Here is a 22170-nt window from a genome sequence, read left to right as displayed (position 1 = left end):
AACATGCATGTTTTATTTCAGGTTTCACTAGTGCAACTTCTCTTGGTGAAGAATGTTTAGTATTTTTGATCACTGATACCCCTAGTGTATGTTGATGGGCATTCTGGTATTGTGTTTGCTGACATGCTCCCCTCCCATCACCAGAAGGTCTCACTGTACATTTATGCAGTACTTGGAGAATAAGAAGACACCAACACCCCCGCCCCCCCCCAAAAAAAGTGCTCTCTGTTCAATCTTTGATGGCAGTGATGTACTTGTCTTCCGTCATACTGCTAAATAGTGACCCAGGTGGGAGCTCTACTGTTGAAGTGCTGATGCAGGGTACGTCCTGGGGCAGTGGTCTGACAGGCCAGGACTTCATTCATCTTAGTGTAAAGGAGGGAAAGAAAAGCTCTTGAATAATGTATAATAAATAATATATTTCATGCAGAAAAGTATGACCTGTAACAAAAGCAGAGTGACTGAGCCAGCTGTTTTGCATAGAGAAATAATGAGTTGGGCAGTCAGAGTTAGATTAAAGCTTCGGCATTTGTGTGAGCTGGCAAGGAAGTTTGGAAGTGAGTGGCTACTGCCATCTTGCCCATCCTGTGGGCAGAGGAGGGTTGCTCAGACTTGCCAGTTGGGTGACGTAGTAGGAGCACTAAATTTTGCACCCATGGAGTTACAGCCTCTGAGCACAGGCTGCACTGCCGATGTCTGTAGCATGTCACCTAGAGAACATGTGGAGGTATAGTGCCAGAGGCAAGCAACATCTGCAGAGCTTGTAGAGGCACCATAAAGGTGGGAAGTGCTCCACTGTAGGGAGGGAGAGTGTTCCACTATGGGGAGGGGGGAGTGCTCCACTGTGGGGAGGGATAGGCCATTCTCCAGGACCTGCAACCTGGCCTGCTCCATGCCACCCAACTCTCACCATTGAAGAAATAATGGACTGATTGGGTTACCTGGACTGGAATGAATGGGCCTTATGGCTTCTACTGCCTAGTCCAGGGATGCCTAATATTCGACCCATAGAATGAAGGGATTGTGCGGTTAGAGGAGCTATTAGGCTGGTTCTATGGAAGACTAAATGAATGGAGTGACTGTTGTATTGTGTTTTCTTCTAAGTATTTGATGAAGTACCACTACAAGAACAGTAGTATGTGCAAGAGCACTTGTAATAGTAACAGTAACAAGGGTTAATGGCATCGGTAAAACTAAAGAAATGGTATTATGTGCAAGAGAACTAGTAACAGAAGCACTAACAAGGGTTAATGGTATCAGTTGTGTTAAATGAATGGTACTATGTTCAACAGAACTAATATCAGAAGCACTAACAAGGGTTAACGGTATCGGTAAAACTAAAGAAATGGTATTATGTGCAAGAGAACTAGTAACAGAAGCAGTAACAAGGGTTAATGGTATCGGTACCGCTAAAGGAAAGGTATTATGTGCAAGAAAACTAGCAACAGTAGCAGTAACAAGGGTTAACAGTATCGGTAGTGCTACAGGAATGGTAGTATGTACAAGGGCACTAGTAATAGTAGCAGTAACAAAGGATAACAGTATCAGTACCGCTACAATAATGATAGTATGAGCAAGAGCACTAATAACAGTAACAGTAACAATGATTAATGCTATCAGTACCACTACAAGAATAGTAGTATGTCCAAGAGCACTAGCAACAGTAACAGTAACAAGGGTTAACAGTATTGGTATCACTACAAGAATGGTAGTATGTCGAACAGCACTAGTAACCATAACAAGGGCTAATGGTATCAGTACCACTACAAGAACGGTAGCATGTCAAAGAGCTCTAGTAACAGTAACAAGGGTTAACAGTATTGGTACCACTACAAGAATGGTAGCATGTGCAAGAGTGCTGGTAACAGTAACAGTAACAAGGGCTAACAGTGTTGGTACCACTACAAGAATGGTTGTATGTGCAAGAGCGCCAGTAACAGTAACAAGGGTTAACAGTATTGGTACCACTATAAGAATAATAGTATGTCTAAGAGTGCTAGTAATAGTAACAGTTAACAAGGGTTAATGGTGTCAGTACCACTATGAGAATGGTAGTATGTCCAAGAATGCTAGTAACAGTAAGTAACAGTGACAAGGGTTATTGGTATTGGTACCACTACAAGAATGGTAGTATGTCCAACAGCACTAGTAACAGTAACAAGGGCTAATGGTATCAGTACCACTACAAGAATGGTAGTATGTGCAAGAGCGCTAGTAACAGTAACAAGGGTTAACAGTATTGGTACCACTACAAGAATGGTAGTATGTGCAAGAGTGCTACTAACTGCAGCAGTAACAAAGGTTAATGGTATCAATACTACTATATGAATGGTATTATATGCAAGAGCACTTGTAACAGTAGCAGTAACAAGGGTTAATGCTATCAGTACCACTACAAGAAAGGTAGTATGTGCAAGAGCACTAGTAACATTAACAGTAACAAGGGTTAACAGTATTGGTACCACTATAAAAATGATAGTATGTCTAAGAGTGCTAGTAATAGTAACAGTAACAAGGGTTAATGGTGTCAATACCACTACAAGAATCGTAGTATGTCCAAGAATGCTAGTAACATTAACAGTGACAAAGGTTATTGGTATTGGTACCACTACAAGAATGGTAGTATGTCCAAGAGCACTAGTAACAGTAACAAGGGTTAACAGTATTGGTACCACTACAAGAATGGTAGTATGTGCAAGAGCACTAGTAACTGTAGCAGTAACAAAGGTTAATAGTATCAGTACTACTATAGGAATGGTATTATATGCAAGAGCACTTGTAACAGTAGCAGTAACAAGGGTTAACAGTATTGCTACCACTATAAGAATGACAGGATGTCTAAGAGTGCTAGTAATAGTAACAGTAACAAGGGTTAACGGTGTCAGTACCACTACGAGGATGGTAGTATGTCCAAGAATGCTAGTAACAGTGACAAGGGTTAATGGTACTGGTACCACTACAAGAATGATAGTATGTGCAAGAGCACTGGTAAGAGCAGCAGTAACAAGGGTTAATGGTATCAGTACCAGTACTAGAATGGTAGTATGTCCAAGAATGCTGGTAACAGTAACAGTGACAAGGATTAATGGTATTAGTACCACTACAAGAATGGCAGTACGTGCAAGAATGCTAGTAACAGTAACAGCAATCAGGGTTAATGGTATTGGTACTGCTACAGGAATGCTAATGTGTGCCAGTTGTGCCTATCATGTTTGTGGCAACCACTAAACGTGAACATATCATCTTTTTGAAAGAGGTCACCACAGGAGAAATTGTTTCTAAGTGTTCCATCATCCTCAGAGTTGGTTACATTAGTGAATGGGTGGCTGTATTGGAGGCCCCCCCGCCTCCCCCCAAAAAAAACACAATAGCTGATTTCCACCTCAAATGCTTGGTTTTCAAATACAGGTAGAATTTGAAGTCTTCATGTTTGCAATTGTGACACTGAGCCTTGCGGTTTTAGTTCTAGCAGTGCTATTAACAGCAGTGATAGTGTTTATTTCCCAGAGTGCTTAATTAAGCAGCTTAAAGGATATGCATATTAAAAGATTAGGAATGGCAACAGAAAGAAGCAGTAGAAATGTAAGTCATCGCTGGTAATGTTATATAGAAGTACTGTTAACCATAGAGTTGTTCTTCATTTAAATCATTGTTGTAGTGGTCCTGACAACTGGATCTTCCACCACAAAAGGCCAGAACATCTGCCCCAACTTTCAAAGCTCAAACCCCTTCTGCCTGGGATATCAGAACATTTCCAGTACAAAAGTAGCATATGCTCATGTCATGTTAGATCTTTCTTACCGCAATTCACAGGACACACTTCACAGCACTGAAGTTTTTAATTTGCTGTGGTTTGGGAGTGGCTCAGTCTGACAAACACCTCACTGGGGAACCTCTTTTACATTTTGTGTAGCTTTTCGTTTTGTATACTTTTTTTGGTATATTTTTTGTTCTGGCTGACATCACATATATTATGAGGTATAGTTTTTTGTTCTGGCAGACATCAGATATACCATGAGCTAAGAATAATGGATGCTGCTGTGGTGGGCAGGTCACCCACAAAGACTTTCACAACTACTCTGTGTTTTGTGTAGTCCAAGAACACAATATCCAGGGCTGTTGAGTTTGCTAGAGATTCACTCCTAAAACACTAAGAAGTAGATAGCATTTTCTGGAGGAGGAGTATGGACAGAAAGGCATATCCAGGATGACTGGAGAATAAGCATTCTATTACAAGTGTACAAAAACAAAGGGGGCACGTAGCAGAAGGATCACAATCCAGAGATAATGGAGAACATTTGACTGAAACAGTGTCTTTGCATGATGGTTGAAGTGTTATGGCAGAAGCATAGTTGTACACATGCATGCTGCTGTCATGACATTTTAAATCACAATCACAAAGATTATTTCAGCCCAGTGTTCTCCATAATCACTTATTTTTTGCTATCCATATACCTCTCAGCTGCCCCTCATTTGCACAGCTTCCCTGATTTTCTGTTAATTTACTGAGGATCAGAGTCAGTCAGTGATGTCAGGCATTATAGTTTCATGTTCATAGTTACTATTTAGAAAATGCATGTTCTTGCAAAACCTGTTGTTCTATTAATTTTACTTTTTAAGTGAATTGGCTTGATGTTTAAAAATATGTCTCGGGTTTAGACCTTTATCCCGTTATTTTTGACCTTGTTCAGAATTCTTTTATTTTTTTTTTAAATAAGAAACATCTCTATTAAATGATCACATGTGACATAGGCAATCATATATTTATATAAATGAAAACAAAGCATACTGACATAATTTTAATTGAAACATTGTACATCACAAACCATACTGACATCGTTTTTGTTACAAACATTATAAATCACTTCTAATCAATACAGTCATTGTCAAACATTACATAGCTCATTCAGATCCTGCCTTCCTTTAAACCTAATTCCTCCTTTGTGTGTATTGTTCCCACAATTCCCATTTTTTTTCTATAATTTGTTCCTACCCTTTTCTAAATATCCCAATACCCGTTGTTTTATCTCTGTTACTATCCTCACTACTTCTAGTAAAGTTAGTTTAGACTTTGATTTACATTTTCTAGTAATTGCTTTTTTGGCAGCCACCATAATTAGACTCAGCAAGGCATTACTATGTCTAGGCAATTCCGATTCTGTATCATAGCACAAAAAAAAAATTCCTTAGTTACACCAATTTGCTCGCCCAGTATCTCTGACAGAGTAATCTGCAGGGAATCTTTAAAATCTGCCAACTCATTACACTCCCAGAAAACATATTCCCAATTACATCTTTCTTCCCCATCACACCTCCAGCATTTCCTGTCTACCTGAGGAAAAATTCTTTAGAGTCTACTTGGGATAATAAAATACCTATGTAAACACTTCCAAGCAAAGATCCTAAATCTCCTAGACTTTGTTGTATATTTGGGAGACATACATACATCTCCCCATTGTTTCTTTGTGAATTGCTTATCCAGTCTCTCTTCTGATCATTCCTTTTTAACATCAGCTTCTGTTCTAGATTCTAGACTGCCACATTTATTTGTCAAAGAGAAAGAAATAGGGATCCTAAGTGAAAGACCAGCACTTGTAGAGTGCTGGTCTTTCACTTAGGACCCCTCTATTTCTTTCTCTTTGCCTATATTCTGATATCAATCCTTAATAGGGAAGGCAGTCAGTAGCCTGCAGTCCAAATACATATTTGGCCTCTTCCCATTCATTCTATTACATTTTCCTCTCTAATTATTTGCCTCAATACCTTGGTTCTTTTGCCAATTTTCTCCAATAAATTCCAGTTCCCCTTTTGCCTATTGTCTGTATTCTTAATTGCAGTCATCCCTATCAGTAGAATAGAATACTTCCTGCTACTTTATGAATATAATATAATATAATATAATATAATATAATATAATAATAATATAATATAATATAATATTCTGTATGGTTATTGCTATTGTACTTAAGGATCTGCATCCAAAGTCCCAGTCTGTACTTGTTTCTTGAGCTCCCCCCTGTTTCATCATCATCCCTTTCCACTTTGAATTACAAGTTTCTGCTTGTGCAATGTATAGGAGCCTTAACTGTGTAGCTCTGAAATACCCCTTCAATTTCGGTAAACCCAAATGCCTTGCTCTATTGGAAAAATCAGCTTATCCCACTTGACTCTTGCTGTCTTCCCATTTCAGATAAAAGCCTTCAGCTCTTTTTTAATTGCTATCCATATCTTCTCCTCTGGTTGATAAAAATATGCCTGACCTATGTATAAAACTAAAGGGACTAAAAACATTTAACTTAGCCTGGCGATGGAGTTTCAATATTTATTAAAGAGGTACACACCTACAGGCTGGTCAAACAGTATGATGCACAGGAGACACTCCAAGTGCAGTTAACTGTTGACAAAACACCTATTCAAATCATATCTAGCTACAGACCCCAACCATGACTTAGGACACCCACTCCACCTATCTGGACTTACTTGACTCCATCACGATTCAACCATCTATCTTGATCCTGGGTGACTTTAACTACCCAACCATAGAGTGGAAGACCTATTCTAGCCCAAACGTAAACACACAGAGATTCCACAACTTCGTCAGTGCCAATGCATTGGACCAGCTGGTCGACATCCCCATGAAAGGTGAAAATATCCTGGACCTGGTACTAACCAACATGAGTAGGCACTGTAGCAACCCTACAGTGTCATCCTCCTTGGTAAGATCCGACCATAAAGCAATCACTTTCAAAGTCACCATCTCCCCTGACCCCTCCCCAATCAGGCTCAAACAAAAAAACTTTTTCAAAGCTGACTACAATCTCCTGAGAGCAGATATAAGCAGCTTCACAGCCACTGTCCCTTCAGTTGGAACTGGTACTAATGGACAAGCCTACACCAAAAAAACTGTATGAGCACCTACATAGCTGCATGGACTCAGCAATACCTAACAGGATCAAATCATATTCCTCAAGGAAGAGTACACCTGTCTGGTGGTCACCAGCAGTAAACAAACTCTATAATAAAAGGAAAAAAATTGCTGTCCAGGACCAAGAAGGAGCAGGTGCCAAGTTGGAAGCAATCTCTCCTTTGTCTGTGAAATCCTCTAAAGCTAACTTCGAGTCCAAATTGGACACATCCACAAAGGACAATCACAAGGCCTTCCTCACATATGTCAGCAATCTCAAAGGTAACACCCAAATCTGAACTGGTTGTCAAGAACACCACATGCACAAAATCAGTAGATATAACTAACCTTCTGGCAGACAGATTCAGTGAAAACTTCACCCCCCCGTCCCCCTCCATCAGTAAACCAGGACATCCCCAGCACCTGAACGCTCCCCTCATCACCAGGGAGCAGGTCTTTAATGTGCATTCAAAGGCAAACAATACAGCCTCCACGGGACCTGGCAATATCCCAAGTTGCTTCCTATATGAACTCAGGCATAAGCTCTCAGCACCATTAGGCACCCTATTCAACCAAAGCATGAGCACTGGAGCGTCTATTGATCCAGGCAATTATAGGTCCGTCAGCCTAGGTAGCCTGATCTACAAGGCCATGGAACGCATTATCATGGACCTTATGAACAAGGACATTGGCACCCTCCAGACACTTGACCCTACACAGTTTGGTTTTGTCAAAGGCAGATCATGTCTGTTAAACTTGGTTGACTTCCTCAAAAGAGTCATCAAAGCCATGGATGATGAGAAGACAGTGCACATCACCTACTTTGACCTATCCAAAGCCTTCAACACTATTCCCTACTCGGGCATAAAAGATAAACTCTCCCAGCTAGGCATCAACCTGTATGTTACCAGATGGGTAACTAACTGGCTCACTGACAGAACCCACTCAGTCAAAACAGGGGAAGCCATTTCTAGCAGTAGACCTATAATGAGCAGCATACATGGAATGGTCTTGGGGCCTCTACTGTTTAGGATATACTTTTCTGAGGTGCAAGCCAAAACCAGTGGTCTGTGGCTGACCAAGTTTGGAGATGACTGCAAGCTGGGCACTTTCTTAAATCCCTTAGTGATGTAAACATCCTCCATGAGGGCCTTACCCAAACTAATGGCTGGTACCAGAAGCATGGCCTCAAACTGACTGCCAAGAAATGCATCATTATCCTCTTAGGAAAAATGGCATCCCCACTAATTATCACATTAATAATAACGTGCTAAGCATGCAATCAATGGGGAGGGACCTGGGCACCCAAGTTAATAGCAACCTGATGTTTGACCAGCACATTGCCTCCATTGTATGGACAGCTTTCTATATGGCCCACCTCATAAGTAAGGGTATTTCATCCAGGAACAAGGAGGTCATAACATCCCTGTACTCCTCCCTTATCAGACCCATTATCAAGTACAATGCCCCCTTCAGCATGTACCTTAACAAGCACTTGCAAGCAGCTGGAGAGACTACAGAGGTTCCTGGAAAATCCAGAGTCTCAATCACCTATCCTGTACAGATAGGCTAAAAGCCCTGTCCCTCTACTCAGTCTCATACAAACTGCTCATAGGTAACCTGCATCTGGCATACAAGGCCTTCTCAAACCCAGCCTTGATGCTGTTGCTTCATATTCATAACTCAAACTCTTACTTGTGCAACCCACACAAAAGGCCTCAACCTGGTGTGTGACATTAATAGAACTTGTTGGTGGGATAGATTTGTGTCCTAAAGACTCCTTCATCCATGGAATAGACTTCCGCTCTATGTCAAGCAGAGTGCCTCCCTAGCCATCTTTAAGAGGAACCTGGATGACTGGATGGGAAACAGAAAATACACCCCTGGGATCCCACCTGTGTCCCTGCTGGACAGGGAAAACAGGTGCTGACTTTGTGTGAACATGGGCAAAATTCTTGGGTAGGTTTATAAGGGCCTCTGAGCCAATAGCCTAGTATCATCCTATGAACCTATGAATGTATGAACTGCTTGTATCTTGCAATCCATATAACAAAGCTTCAGTTTCTTAGTTTTTGTATTATATTAGCTGTCACAACAGAATCCATTTTCATCCATACTCCTAAGTACTTCATTTTATCATGTCCCCATAAATGTGGATATTGCTGAACAAATTTGTATCTTGGTACATAATTTACAGATATTGACTTTATTTTAGCTTCATTAATTTTGTATCTCAAAAAGATTTGAAACTGCCTCAGAATGTTCCACAACACTGAAATGTCCTTTTCTGGTTTTATCATGTATAAAATAATATCATCTGCAAATATAGCCAGTTTTTCTTGATTACCATACCTGTTATATCCTTGAATTTCTGAGTCCCTTATTTTCTTTGCCAATGGTTCTAAATATAATGCAAATAATAAGGGGGACCCTTTGAGCAGAGGAATCCCTGCATGGTTTCTCTGCTCAAACGGAAATTATTAGAGAGGAACCAACTCACTTTAAGTTTTGCCTCTGATCCCTCATATATCCTCCTAATCAACCTTATAATTTTACCAGGGAATACAAATGCTTCCATTGCCCTGCTCATAAACTCCCAGCTTACTCTATCAAATACTGTCTCTGCATCAAGACCCACCAACAACAGTGGTATTTTCTTACATTCTGCTTCCCTCTGGATCATCAATGCTCTTTTAATGTTGTCATAGGTTTGCCTCCTCTCCAAAAAAACACATTGATCTATACATATCAATTTTGGCATCATCTTTGCCATTTTTTTAGCCATTATAGGCATACACACTTTATAATCATGGTTTACAATTAAAGTGAGCCTGTATACAGCTGGATGTGATGGGTCTTTACCCTCTTTAGGTATTACAGCTACCACTGCTTTCTTCCACATGCTGGTGCTTCTCCTCCTCTTAAAATAGTCTTAAACAAAACCTTCCAGATCTTTATCAGTTTTTTTCCCTCCTAACTTCCAAACTTCCACAGGAATACCATCTATTCCTGGGGACTTTCCTGTAGTCTGGTTATACATCACCATTTTTATCTCAGCTCCTCCTATCCTAACTGCTAGTAATTGAGCCTCATCTACCTCTAACCTTGGGGTATTTAATTCTTCCAGAAACATTTCTATTTGTACCTTTTCTTGATTTCAATAGTTCTCTGCTTTATACAGACTTTCATAACATTTCTGAAATATTTCTAGTACAGCTCTACAGGATCTTTTGTTATCTTCCTTGTTATACACTCCCTGATCTTGTTGACAACCCTTTTTACTTTCTGTTACCTAAGTCTTTGTGCTAAAAAAAAAACAGTTGATTAAAAGCACTCATGCATATTATCAAGGTAATCCCTTATTTTCTGTTTACCATTCTGCACTTGCGTCTCTTCTTGTTCTGTGACACTTCTACAATGCTACAATACTATAACATTTGTCAGTCCCTCTAAATAATTCTTGTTACGTCTTAACCATATCTCTCTTTCGTTTATTTTCACCCTATTTTTAAACTCCACTTTAATTTTATCCCACTCTCTAGCAAGATTTTTTCAGAATAAAATTCCATCTTCTCTAATAGCGCCCAAATAATTTCCACTACCCATTTCCTACATTCCTCTCTTTTCAACAGATAGGTGGGAAAGTGCCAGTGTCTTATTTTTATTTTATTACACTGCCTTTTTATTTTAGTTGTTATTGATGTGTGATATGAAATAGTTATTGGAGGAGTATCACAACTTTCAATTAAATGCATATGTTCCCGTGAAATGTAAGTTCTGTCTAGCCTAGCCCAGTTTTTTATATTTTGGGGAATAATATTTAAATTCCACTCTGAACTCCTATTACTGAATTTATATCTTCCATGACAAATATTTAAATAAATGTCTTCAAAAATACACCCCCTTTATATTTTCCCTTATGGGCCCCCAGACATATATTTACTGCTGCAAATCAAATTCCAGTCTCCACCTTTAAGTAATATTCCCTGCTGGAAGCTGATTATTTCTCCAATAAATTTCTGAAGCTCCATTATAGCAGTTTTAGGTGGAATGTAAATACATGCCAATATAATCCTCCTCCCTTGCCAGGAGCCGCTTAGTACTACAAATCTATCGTTATTATCTTTTTTATTCTCTATCACTACTGGAGGCCCTCTTGCAATTAATATAAGTCCTCCTCTTTTCCTTTGTCCCAGGTATTCTGCTGAATAACCATCCTGAAAACCTTTCTTTGTCAAATTCATATGTTAAGTTCTTTCCAAATGTGTCTCCTGTAGCATAACTATTTGCACTCTATATATTTTTAAATATAGTTCACTACTCTTACTTTTTTTTGTATATGTTTATGACACCATTAAGATTTAAAGATAATATAGAAAGTGTCACTATGTTAAAAAGTTATCATTCCCACCTTTTATGTGTAACAGCTTTTTTGTTAAATATCTAGTCCCAGCTTTAGTGTTACATGCATACACTAATGTTTGGCAAGTTGATCCTTTATACAGTTGTTCCTTGTCATATCCATTTGAGTCTTTGTCACATCTTACAAAATGTTTTGTTTTACTGAAAACCCTCAAACAAAAAACAAATACGCTACCAATACACCCCTAAAACCTATTAACTTAATACTAATACACAAAACTATGTACATCTTCAAATATTGAAGTTTTACCCTCCTAATAGGAACAATTGTTCCAAACTGACAGCCACACTGACAGACTTGAGTTAAACTAAAAGGAATGTTATCCATGCTAAGACGCATGGTACAGTTTGTTCTTCTACTAAGTGTTGTCTGGTTTTGTGTTATCTTTACTGCTGTCCCAGATTAGGAAAACACTTGAATGCTTTCAGGAAACATTATCTCCTAGCCATTGAAATAAATAAGTAGTCTATTTTTATTGCTCTTTATCAGATTGTCTCCATGGAGACATGAGAACCAGATACAAAGTTGCCTCTACAAGCATTTGTTTATTTGCTAGAGGAAAACATTGTTATACTAAGTGTTCTTTTTTATTTATTTGCTTTCTTTTAAAACTTGTTACTAGATCAAGCCAAGGGCCTTAATCCAGTCATTCCCCTATGCAAGAAAGAGAAAAAACACATCCATTTTTCTTGTATCATACTCTTTTGACCAGACCTTTCTCCTTTTGTTATGTTTCAGTGCATATATTTCTTAAAACCGCACAAGGAGAAAAAATAAAAAAGAATCAAAATAAAACAGGGGCACCTGTTTACATCAATATTCCTATTACACTTGAAAATATCTGAGAAAACTTACTTTATAACATGCAGAATATATCATGCATTCTAAACATACTACTATTAAGACCAAAATTTTGTTTCACTTACAGTTAACTCTTTCCTTCCTCTTCCCCTCTCCTAAGTGTTCTTCCGAACATTAATGACTTGAAGCAGGTCGTATGCTTTAGAGTCCCCTACAAGTTTAACAAAGTAAAAAAAGTCCAATATTTCCAGGTTTTCTTGTTCTATCATGTTTCACAAATATAATTAATACTTGGTAATCCCACATTTATTTGTCAATTTCCAAGTTGCTGGTTTTATTCCTATTTATTTCCATCTCCCATATCCAGTGTCTGCCTCATTTCCACCGTACTCTCAGTTCTTCTAGTCAGCTCTTGTGCTTTTCTCTGTCTCTCAAGCATTTTCCATTGAAACATTGGAAAATGTTTTACTGGCATAGTCTTTATGCGATCGTTATTACTAGACGAACAAGAAGCAGAATCTCTTTCTGTTTCACAACTCACTTTTTGTTGAACAAACTTTTGTATTTCCTCCTTAGCATACTCTGCATCAAAAATGATTTTGTGCCACCAGGAAAGAATATTCTGAAAATAGCTGGGTACAGAAGTTTGAATCTCATACCTGCTTTGACATTCCCTGATTAGTGGAATAAATGTACTTATTTTCTGTGGTGTACAATGAGTAGTCATTCTCCACAAACACTGTGCTCTCTCCCACTTTTAGTACTTTGTCCTTCAGCCACAGTTTTGTCAGAATCTACTCCTTTGGCTGGTAGGATTGCATCTGTGCTATTAAAGGTCTAGGTTGCTTTCTCATGACAAGGTTTGAAACATACACACAATGTGCCCTTTCAATTAACAACTCCTGTTGTGGAACACCAGTTCAGTTGCTTATTTGTGCTTTCATAAAATGAATACAGTCTGTTTCTGCCAGCTTCTCTGGTACAGCAGAAAAGCTCAGATTTTCCCTACATCCTCTAATTCTATTATTTTTGAAACATCTGTTCTTCAACAGTCTCATATTCAGCCAGTCTTTTCTTCATTTTGACCTCTGATTTTTGCATTTTTATCACCTCATCCAAATATCTGTTTAAAGCTTCTTCCATTTTTTCCAGCCCTCTGATATTTGAGTTGATATACTCCATCAGTGTTTTATTTATTTTAATCAGCTCTGAGTACATTTGACTTATTTTATCCTCTAGGTTACTAGAAGTCATGTCTTGTACCAAAACTAAAGTTTACACTGCTTTTTGCTGAACAGCTACAGAATTCTTCCCAGTATTGTTGTTTCCTTAATTTTTGTGATTGCTTTTTTTTCAGGTTCACTGAATTTCTTTTTTGCTGACATCCAGGCAGTACACTTACTAGCCAGTTACTGAAATTTATCCAGAAATATAAGTTTAATGTCTCTGTCTTCTGAGTTTCTGTTTTCATACTAGGAAAGCTGAAATTAAGCTGTTACTCAATGTGCAGCCATCTTTGAAGTTCTATGTTCAGAATTCTTGAGCCAAGACATTTAGAGGTATGGCTGATCAAACAACTTATATGTTTAGCATCCTGCACTCACAAAGACAGCCCCAATTTTGGCTGAAATGTTTCGTCATCCCTTCTTAAAATCTGTGACTTTTTGGAAAAAAAAGTGGTGGATTAATAGTCGGGAAATAATGGCAATGATTATTATTATTATTATTATTATTATTATTATTATTATTATTATTATTATTATTTATTTCAAATTTGTTAACCGGGTTAGTCCAACTGAGTTTGCAAACAAACCCATTTTCAGTGGAGACCCCTAATGAAAAGCCCCAGCAAACATAAGTAAAGTGACAATATACAAATATTAAATAACAATGCAAATGTAAAATTAATTATAAAGAAAAAAACAAATAAAAAAATTATGAATATTAAGGGTTGCACTGATAGCAGTGGTCTAAAATTTAATACATATGAGCGTAAAAACAAAAAGATAACCATTGTTCAAAAGAAGGACAATGTATAGAAATTGATAGGAAGTGGGGGAAAATAGTGTGGAGAATGGGAGGGGGGGAGAAAGGAGAGGGCTATAGTAGTAGAGCTGAGGGTTTAGGAGGTTAGTTTAAGCAGAAGTTACTAAAAGAGAAAGAAAGTTAGGAGATGCAACGGGTTATACAGCAGGACAGACTAAGACTAATTATGGTCAAGGCAACGGCATAATTTCAAGTTTAGTAGGTGGGATTTAAGCTCCTTTTTAAAACAGGGAAAGGAAAGGTTGGATCTAATATGGACAGGGACTTTGTTCCAATTTAGTGAGACAGAGTGTTTGTAAAGTAGTTTGCCAATATTCCTTTTGCATTTATAAACTGAGAGCAGATGCTGATCGGTACTCTGGAGAAGCTGGGGGGAGAGTAGAGAGTAACATGGGAGGCGAGAGCAGGGCAGGCAGAGGGGTTGTTGAGCACAGAAAAGGTAGCGTGGAGTTGCGATTGTAGGAGAAGGTGTAGAAATTCCAGCCACTGAAGTTTGTTTAGTGTGAGGCAGTGATGCAAAGAGAATGGTTGTTTTTGAATAATTCTGGCAGTTTTATTGTATGTTTGTTCCAGTTTCTGCAATGAGGTAGTTTGATATTGGTAAGGATGGGGGAAGCATATAGAAGACTAGGTAAGAGAAATGCCTGCACAAAAGTGTGTTTAGTGGCAGTAGTGAGGAATGTTTTGTTCCTAAAAAGTAGTCCAAGTTTTTGGTGGGGTTTTTTGATGGCCTGTTGTATGTGCAAGTCAAATTTTAGTCTGTCATCAATTAATACCCCGAGGAGTTTGGTGTGTGAGGTAGGGGAAATAGTGGTGCCATCTAGGGAGGAAAGAGAAAAAATAGATTTAAGGTGAGAGAATGTCTGAGGTAGGAAGAGAAGGAGTTCAGTTTTCTTAGGGTTAAGGATTAGTTGATTGTTTCTGAGCCATTTTTCAACAGAGATAAAAGAATTCTGTGTTAGTGTGTGTAGTTCAGAGATAGTATTGGAGATAGATAAGAGAGTAGAGTCGTCTGCATATTGTATTACAGATGAGAGGCTGCAGGATGAATGTAGATTGTTGGCAAAAATTTTGAAAAGGAGCGGTCCAAGTATGGAGCCTTGGGGTACTCCTGTCTGAACAGCAAGGAATGGTGGGAAAGCCTGCTGCCATCTAACAGCTTGTTTTCTGCCAGTAAAGTAGGACTGGAACCAGCCAAGAGAAGAAGGAGAGAGGTTTTGGTCTGAGAGTTTGTCAAGAAGGATGGGATGAGACACAGTGTCGAAGGCTTTAGAGAGATCAAGGAATAGACAGGAGACAAGGAGGTTGTCCCTAGCTTCTGCAACCTTTTGAGTAAAGGATAGTAAGGCAATTGAGGTACTGTGTTTAGGGCAGAAACCATGTTGCGAGGGGGTGAGGAGATTTTCGTGAATGAGACAGGACAGTAGTCGAGTATGTATACATTTTTCAAGGATCTTAGAGAGTGGTGAGAGAATAGCAATCGATCTATAGTTAGAGGGTTCAACAGAGTTGCCACCTTTGTGCAGAGGAATGGTATAGAAGGATTTCCATATTTCCGGTATGGTAGATTCCTGAATGGAACGGTTGATTAAGATAGATACAGGATATGCAATAGAGTCAGCAGCAATTTTCAGAAATTGAGGGGGGTGTTTATCAGTGGAGGGAGAGCATGGTTTTAATTTAAGCAGGAATTTGATATATTTAGTAGAAACAGGTCGCAAGGAAAAAGGCTGAGAGACAGAGGAGCATAGAGATTTTGGGGGAGGTGAGGGTGACACAGAAGAGTTGGGATGAGCAGAGTTACCAAAGGGTAGGAGTTTAGAGATGCTGTCTATGAAGTGCTTATTGAGAAAGTCTGCAGTTTCAGCAGGAGAGTGATAGGGGAAAGGGTTAGGGATGGTAGGAGAACTAGTGTGGAGCAGGGAATTGATAGTACTCCAGAATTTTTGGGGGTCATTTGGGTGAGAGCTTTGAAATTTAGTGAAATATTGGCATTTATCCAAAATAATAAGTTTTTTACATGATTTTGGAATTGCTTATAACCTTGGAGAAAGGTGGGAGTTTTAGTGGGTTGTCATTTTTTTCCACAAGCATCTCTTTCATGCATCAAAGCATGAGCAGATTTGGTGAATCAGGGTACAAAACTAGATTTGATTCTGATTTTGCGAGTTGGGGCAAGAGAGCTTAGGACATCAAGGAAAATGTGGTTGAATTTAGTAAAAGCATCATTGAGCGGGAGAGTTTTTAGGAAAGACCAGTTGATGGCAGAGAGTCTATAGTTAAAGGTTTCAGGGGAAAGTTGGTCAGTTTCCTACAATCTCTGTAGAGATGGGGCTTAGAGAGATCAGGAGAGTACCTTAAGGTAAAGATGGGAGAATGGTCACTAACAGAGTCAGGGAAGGTAGAAGGGTTACAATAGTTGTTTGGAGAGTTGGGCAAGATCCAGTCAACTGTGGAACCAGTAGCATTTTTGCTTTAATGTTTAGGGGTAGTAATCAGTTATGAGAATCCATACAGGTTTATGAAATTTTGGGATGAGTTACCAATAAGGGAGTTCCAATCTATATTAACATCTCCAAGAATGATGGTTTCATAGGGGATGGAGGTGTTTATCCAGGAGAGTATATGTTCAAGGATATGGATGTTTTTACCTGGGGGATATAGAGAGAGGCAATAGCAAACTTCCTATAGTTACTGATGTGGCAGTCTAGGAGCAGTAGTTCAGCAGGGGAGAAACTAAGCAGGGTAATGTCTATAGGTGTTAGCATCAGTGAGACAGAGTACACAATAGCCACCCAATGCCTTTTTTTGGTGTCCTATCAGACCTATAGATATTGTATTGAGGTGGGAGAAATTCAGAGGAAATGATATGAGGTTTTAGCCAGGTTTCTGATAGGGCCAGGATGTGAGGTTTGTGTTGGGCTAACCATGCTGTAAGTTTGGACGTTTTGTTGTTTAGGCTTTGGATGTTCAATGCAGAGATAGAAAGATGTTAGAGGCTGGAGATATTTGAAGATGTTTTTTGGGGGACAGCAGATGAAGGTGGAGGGGGAATGGAGAGAGGTGAGGGACCGGGATTAGGATGGATGTCACCAGAAGAGCAAAGACAAGATGGAAAAGGTGAGGGTGGTCAGTAAAGGGAATGGGGTACTTGAGTTTGGGCTTAGGAGTAAGAGCAGGGTAGGCCATGAGTTTAAATCTAAGACATTGAAAGGGGGAGCGACAGAAGAGAGAGGGTCAATAGTCAGTGGAGGTTGGTTATATGTTGGAAGAGGTCTAGGACAGGGAAAGGTGAGGGAAGAGGGGAAGATATGGAGCTGAATGTGGTAGGAAGTGCTTCGGGCTAGTGAGATCAGAAGTGGGAGAAATAGCGGTAAGCATAGCATTGTGTGATGGATAAAGGAGGGGAAGAGTTATAGGGAAAAATATAAAGAAATATATTAGGGGTGGGTGGTGGCTATAGGGAAGAAACAGTATCATGGCGTGGAAATAGTGAGTATGTGAGGAGAGGGTAGGTGTGCTGGGGAGGGAAACAGTTAAGTGTGAGAGAGGCACAGAGGAGGCAGCCCAAGGTGGGTGAGGAAAAAGGGAAGATTGGTGACAAGGATGGAAGAGTGAAAGGGTGAGAGCACAAGTTATGGTGGTGGGAGGGGGCTGTGGGAGTGACCAGACAACAAGGTGAAAATATGAATTTGAGGACACTTGGGGTGAGTGGTAATTGGGGTGGGAGAGGAGCAAAGCAGGCAGAACCACACCACACCACAAGTAAGCTGAATGTAAGGGCCTAAAACCTGCACTCAGCACTTTAATTTTACTTACTTTTAGCAGGAAAGACAGACCAACAGTATACAATTTTGAGGTTTTTATCAGGGTTACTTGTTCAAATGTCACTGTGGTGGTGGTGCTGCGGTAGCGTTGTCGCCTCACAGCAAGAAGTTGTGTCATTCGATTCTCAGCTAGAGCATCGTCTGTGTGGAGACATGCATGAATGGGCATACCTTCGCTGAAGGTTGTGCATCAGGGCTGGCAAACTCGGAACGTAAAAAATCTACTGCCAATCATTAGTGGACCGGAGTTCCGCTGTGGCGACCCCTAACCGGGAAAAGCCAAAAGACACAAACTTGTTCAAATGTCAGACAAATAAGTAAAAACTTTCAAACAGGAATCTATGTCTGAATGTTAGAAAGCCACAAAGGTACAAGGTATAGCTGTAAAACCTAGGGTCAGAGAGACAAATGTATGAATCAGTGTACTTTAGTTACAGGGGAAGGAGGCAAAAAATAAAGCAGAAAGAGCCCTAAGGCTGACCAAAATGGTGACTCGCTTTGTTACACAGCATGGTAAAAGATAGCTTATGTTTGTAACCTACACTGTTTAATTGTTGGGAGAGAAAATGTTTTTGTTGTTAGAGACTGTGGTGGCCAATTGCAATCCAGTATTCACTGTTTTGCAGGAGCTGCAGTATGCTAGTATAGGTAAATGTAGAGTTTAACTAGAAAAAGAGAAAAGCAGAGATTCTAGGGTAAGGCAACAACAGGCAGTTATTTTACAATAGTACAATCAGAGAGGTTTGGTGAGGGTAAAAGCACACTTCAGAGTGGACTAGGGTTTATGGCTATGAAAACTTAGTAGTAGAGAACATAACAAACACTTGCCAGACTTTAAAGTTATACCAGAAAATTAATCAGTTGTTCATCATTGTACAACTGCAAAATAGTCAGTAAAAGCAATTCCAGTATAGCTAGCATAAGTTATTCTGGTTGTAAATGCACTTATTCAATGTGTGTGAGCAATTTAAACATTAAAAACATATGCAGCAAGTAGTCGCTCTGATGATTATACTCTTTCTCTAGGTGCAGGTTCAGTTTAGAACACAAATATTGGGAAAAAAGTAGAAGCCTTAATGCCCTTGGGGCCCTGAGAAATGGTTTCAGGAGCCGCAACAGGATTTTTGGAAAGGAATTTGTGGGAGTCAGGAGCCCTGTAGTATCTGTCTGGCTTACAAGGAGCCGGAGGCAGAGAATCAGGAGCCATACTAGATTCTGAAAATACATCATCAACAAAGTCTAGAACTAGAGGTATAGCCAAAGGCCTATGCTGAGGAAGAAGAAGAAAATCCCTAAGCCTCTTTTTAGATTCAGAAAAATCCTGACTTTCCCAGTGGGAATGTTCCCTAAAGGTATGTAAAGTTTCCCCAAAAGAAAAATCCTCAGGGGGGGGGAGAAGAAGAAGGAATGGAATCATCTGCATCAGAGTCCTCATAAATAGGTATAGACAATTCCTGTTCATTAGAAGAGTCAGAAGAAATAGAATCATGTTCAGAAGATTCATAGTCAATTTCTTGCCTAGGCCTCTTAGAAGGGGGGTTGGCTACCCCTGATTAGAGTAAATAAATCTGCAGCCATTTTGATAATTTGTTTTTTAGGCATAGGGGCCTGCACATGTGGCCTAGGCGTCGGTTTTTTAGATATAGTTCGAGATTTTGGCCTTAATATTGAAGATGGCATCGGTTTAATATACAAATCTGTAGGCCTGAATACACCCTCAGAAGCCAGTGCTTGCACAGCGGCTCCGGACCCATCCAAGGTAGAGACATCCGCGGGTTCCATAACTGAAGCATCTCGCGGCATACCAGACTCAGAATGGGTCTCAGTAGAGGCCTGCAAATCAGGAGTAGCGAATATCAGGGGCTGCAAAAGCGCCTCACTAAGTACCGGCAAACTGGCGACTTGCTTAGGTGAAGTGTCGTCGGCAGTTTTGGACCTCAACAACCTGTCTCTGTCTTTTTCTTTGCGTTTTTTAGGTATTCCAGCAGTCGGCTTACTAACCGACATCATTTCTGGATAATTAAAGCGTGAGCAAAAATATTTAGAAGCAAAAATGTACCGACAACGGATAGTGTGTTGATTAAATAAAGCAGAGAACCAACATCAAGGTACGTCGTGGTCAGGGCCAAAGCAAGGAATACAGTACAAATGAAAATCCTTATGAGGTATTTGCTTCCCACAAGTAATACAATTATTAACTTTTACTGACATCGGTAAGGAGCAAGAAAAAGTTTCCCCAATGGGGTACTTAGCTTTTTAGTTGAAGACTTCGGATCTGAAACTCGAAAACGAAAATTTCAGGAGTTGGCCGACCGGCACTTGCGAACTGCTTCTGCTTCAGGCACCGCACAGCAAGAAAGACTGATGTAATGGCGTCGGCTGCATGTTTTATACCCCTGATGACCTGACATCATGGAAGAAGGGACAGCAACCGACGCAGGACCCAAGACTTTGTTAATCAGGGCGACTGAGGGTAACCTGCCAGCAGATTACCCAAATGTAATGACTGTAGCAGTGAAACACAAAGAACATCTAAGAGGAAAGTCATAAAGCTCTAAGACTTTAAATAAATAGTCCCATTTTAAAGAATCAAAGGCTTTTTCTATGTCAAGCACAATTATTAAGGTTTCTTGTTTTTCTCTGTTCAATATATCAATAAGTGTTAATATCCTTTGTATGTTATCATATGTGCATCTATGGTATATAAACCCAGTTTGATCTTCATTTATAATATGGGTCAAAGATTTTTTTAATTCTGTTAACTAAAATAGACATGAACATTTTATAGTCATTGTTAAGAAGAGATTTGATCTATAAGAGCTGTACTGCATAGGATCTTTATTCTATTTTATAATAGGTGTGATTAAGGTGTATTTACATGAAGGTTGTATTTTGCGTTTGAATTTCAAGTAAGGTTTTATGAAAGAGTAGTTATAGATGTCGGAATTAGTTTATATAGTTCAATAGTAATACCATCAATTCCTGGGGCTTTATTACTTTTTCTTTCCTTAATCTTTTCTATAACTTCTTTATGTGAAATTAATTTTTGAATATCCATTTTTAATTTTTCTGGGATTTTTTTTTATTTTGAGAAAATTTGCTTCTAAATTTAGAAAATTAATCTGAGAATTACTATCTTTATAATGTTCAGTGTAATGATGTTTAAATGCATCTAGAATGTCATTTATGTCTGATACTTTTTTGTTTTTTACCCTCGTGTAGAATATTAATATATTTGCTATTTAGATAATTTTCTGTATTATTTCACTTGCTTTATAATTATAATTTTGTTTCCTTACAAATTCATGTAATGATTTTCATGTCACTTTCTTCTCAGGCCTCCACGGAAAATGGGTCTCAAGCCCAGTGGACTTTCCCAGTCAACAAATGTCAATAAATAAGAAATAAATATTATTAGCTCTTGATTCATAGGTTCATAGGTTCATAGGTTGGTACTAGGCTATCGGCCCTAGGGCCCATACAAGCCTAGCCAAAAAATGTACCCTGGCTTTCGCCACCCAAGAAAATTATTTTCCTGTGCCCCTGTCGAGCAGAGCCACAGAAGTGATCCCCGGGGTGAATTTTCCATTTCCCATCCAATCATCAAGATTTTTCTTGAAGAGTGCTAATGAGGAGCTCTGTTTGACATAGATAGGTAGTCTGTTCCAGAGTATGGGACAGGAATCTATCCCTCCAGCATGTTCTGTTTATTGTGGTGACAAGGTTAAGGTCCCTAGAGCGTGTAGCTTGGAGGGATTGGGATTTCTTTAAGTGGAGCATGTCCAACAGCTCTGGGTTTGACATAGCTTTGTATGTTAGGCAGAGATCGCCCCTGAGTAGGCGATATGCGATGGAGTAAAGCTGTAGTTTTTTGAGACGGTCTGCATAGGGCATATGTTTGAGGCCAGTAATCCTCTTTGTGAGGTATTTCTGTGGTCTTTCCAGTTGTTGTAGATGTCTTGTGAGGTACATACCAAAAGGGGCATTGTACTCTATAATGGGTCTAATGAGTGATGAGTAGAGGGGAACAATGACCTCTTTTTTTCTGGATGAGAATCCTTTTGTGATGAGATCAGCCACGTAGAAGGATTTCCTGACCACTGTGGCGATGTGATTATCAAAGGAGAGACTGCTTTCCACCTGTGTCCCAAGGTCTCTTATCACATTTT

General features: G+C 39.3%; 1 protein-coding gene across 2 annotated transcripts in view; it reads left to right on the top strand.

The window, feature by feature from the left end:
* Positions 1-22170, top strand: part of TWSG1 (twisted gastrulation BMP signaling modulator 1) — a 315372-nt gene that overhangs the window by 236374 nt on the left and 56828 nt on the right. The window lies entirely within an intron of this gene.

Source organism: Protopterus annectens, chromosome 3.part1 (genome assembly GCF_019279795.1).
Source record: "Protopterus annectens isolate FY-2018-M chromosome 3.part1, PAN1.0, whole genome shotgun sequence".
NCBI classification, from domain to species: domain Eukaryota; kingdom Metazoa; phylum Chordata; order Ceratodontiformes; family Protopteridae; genus Protopterus; species Protopterus annectens.
Note: the sequence above shows the minus strand (reverse complement) of the source record. Positions and strands in the feature narration are given on the sequence as shown.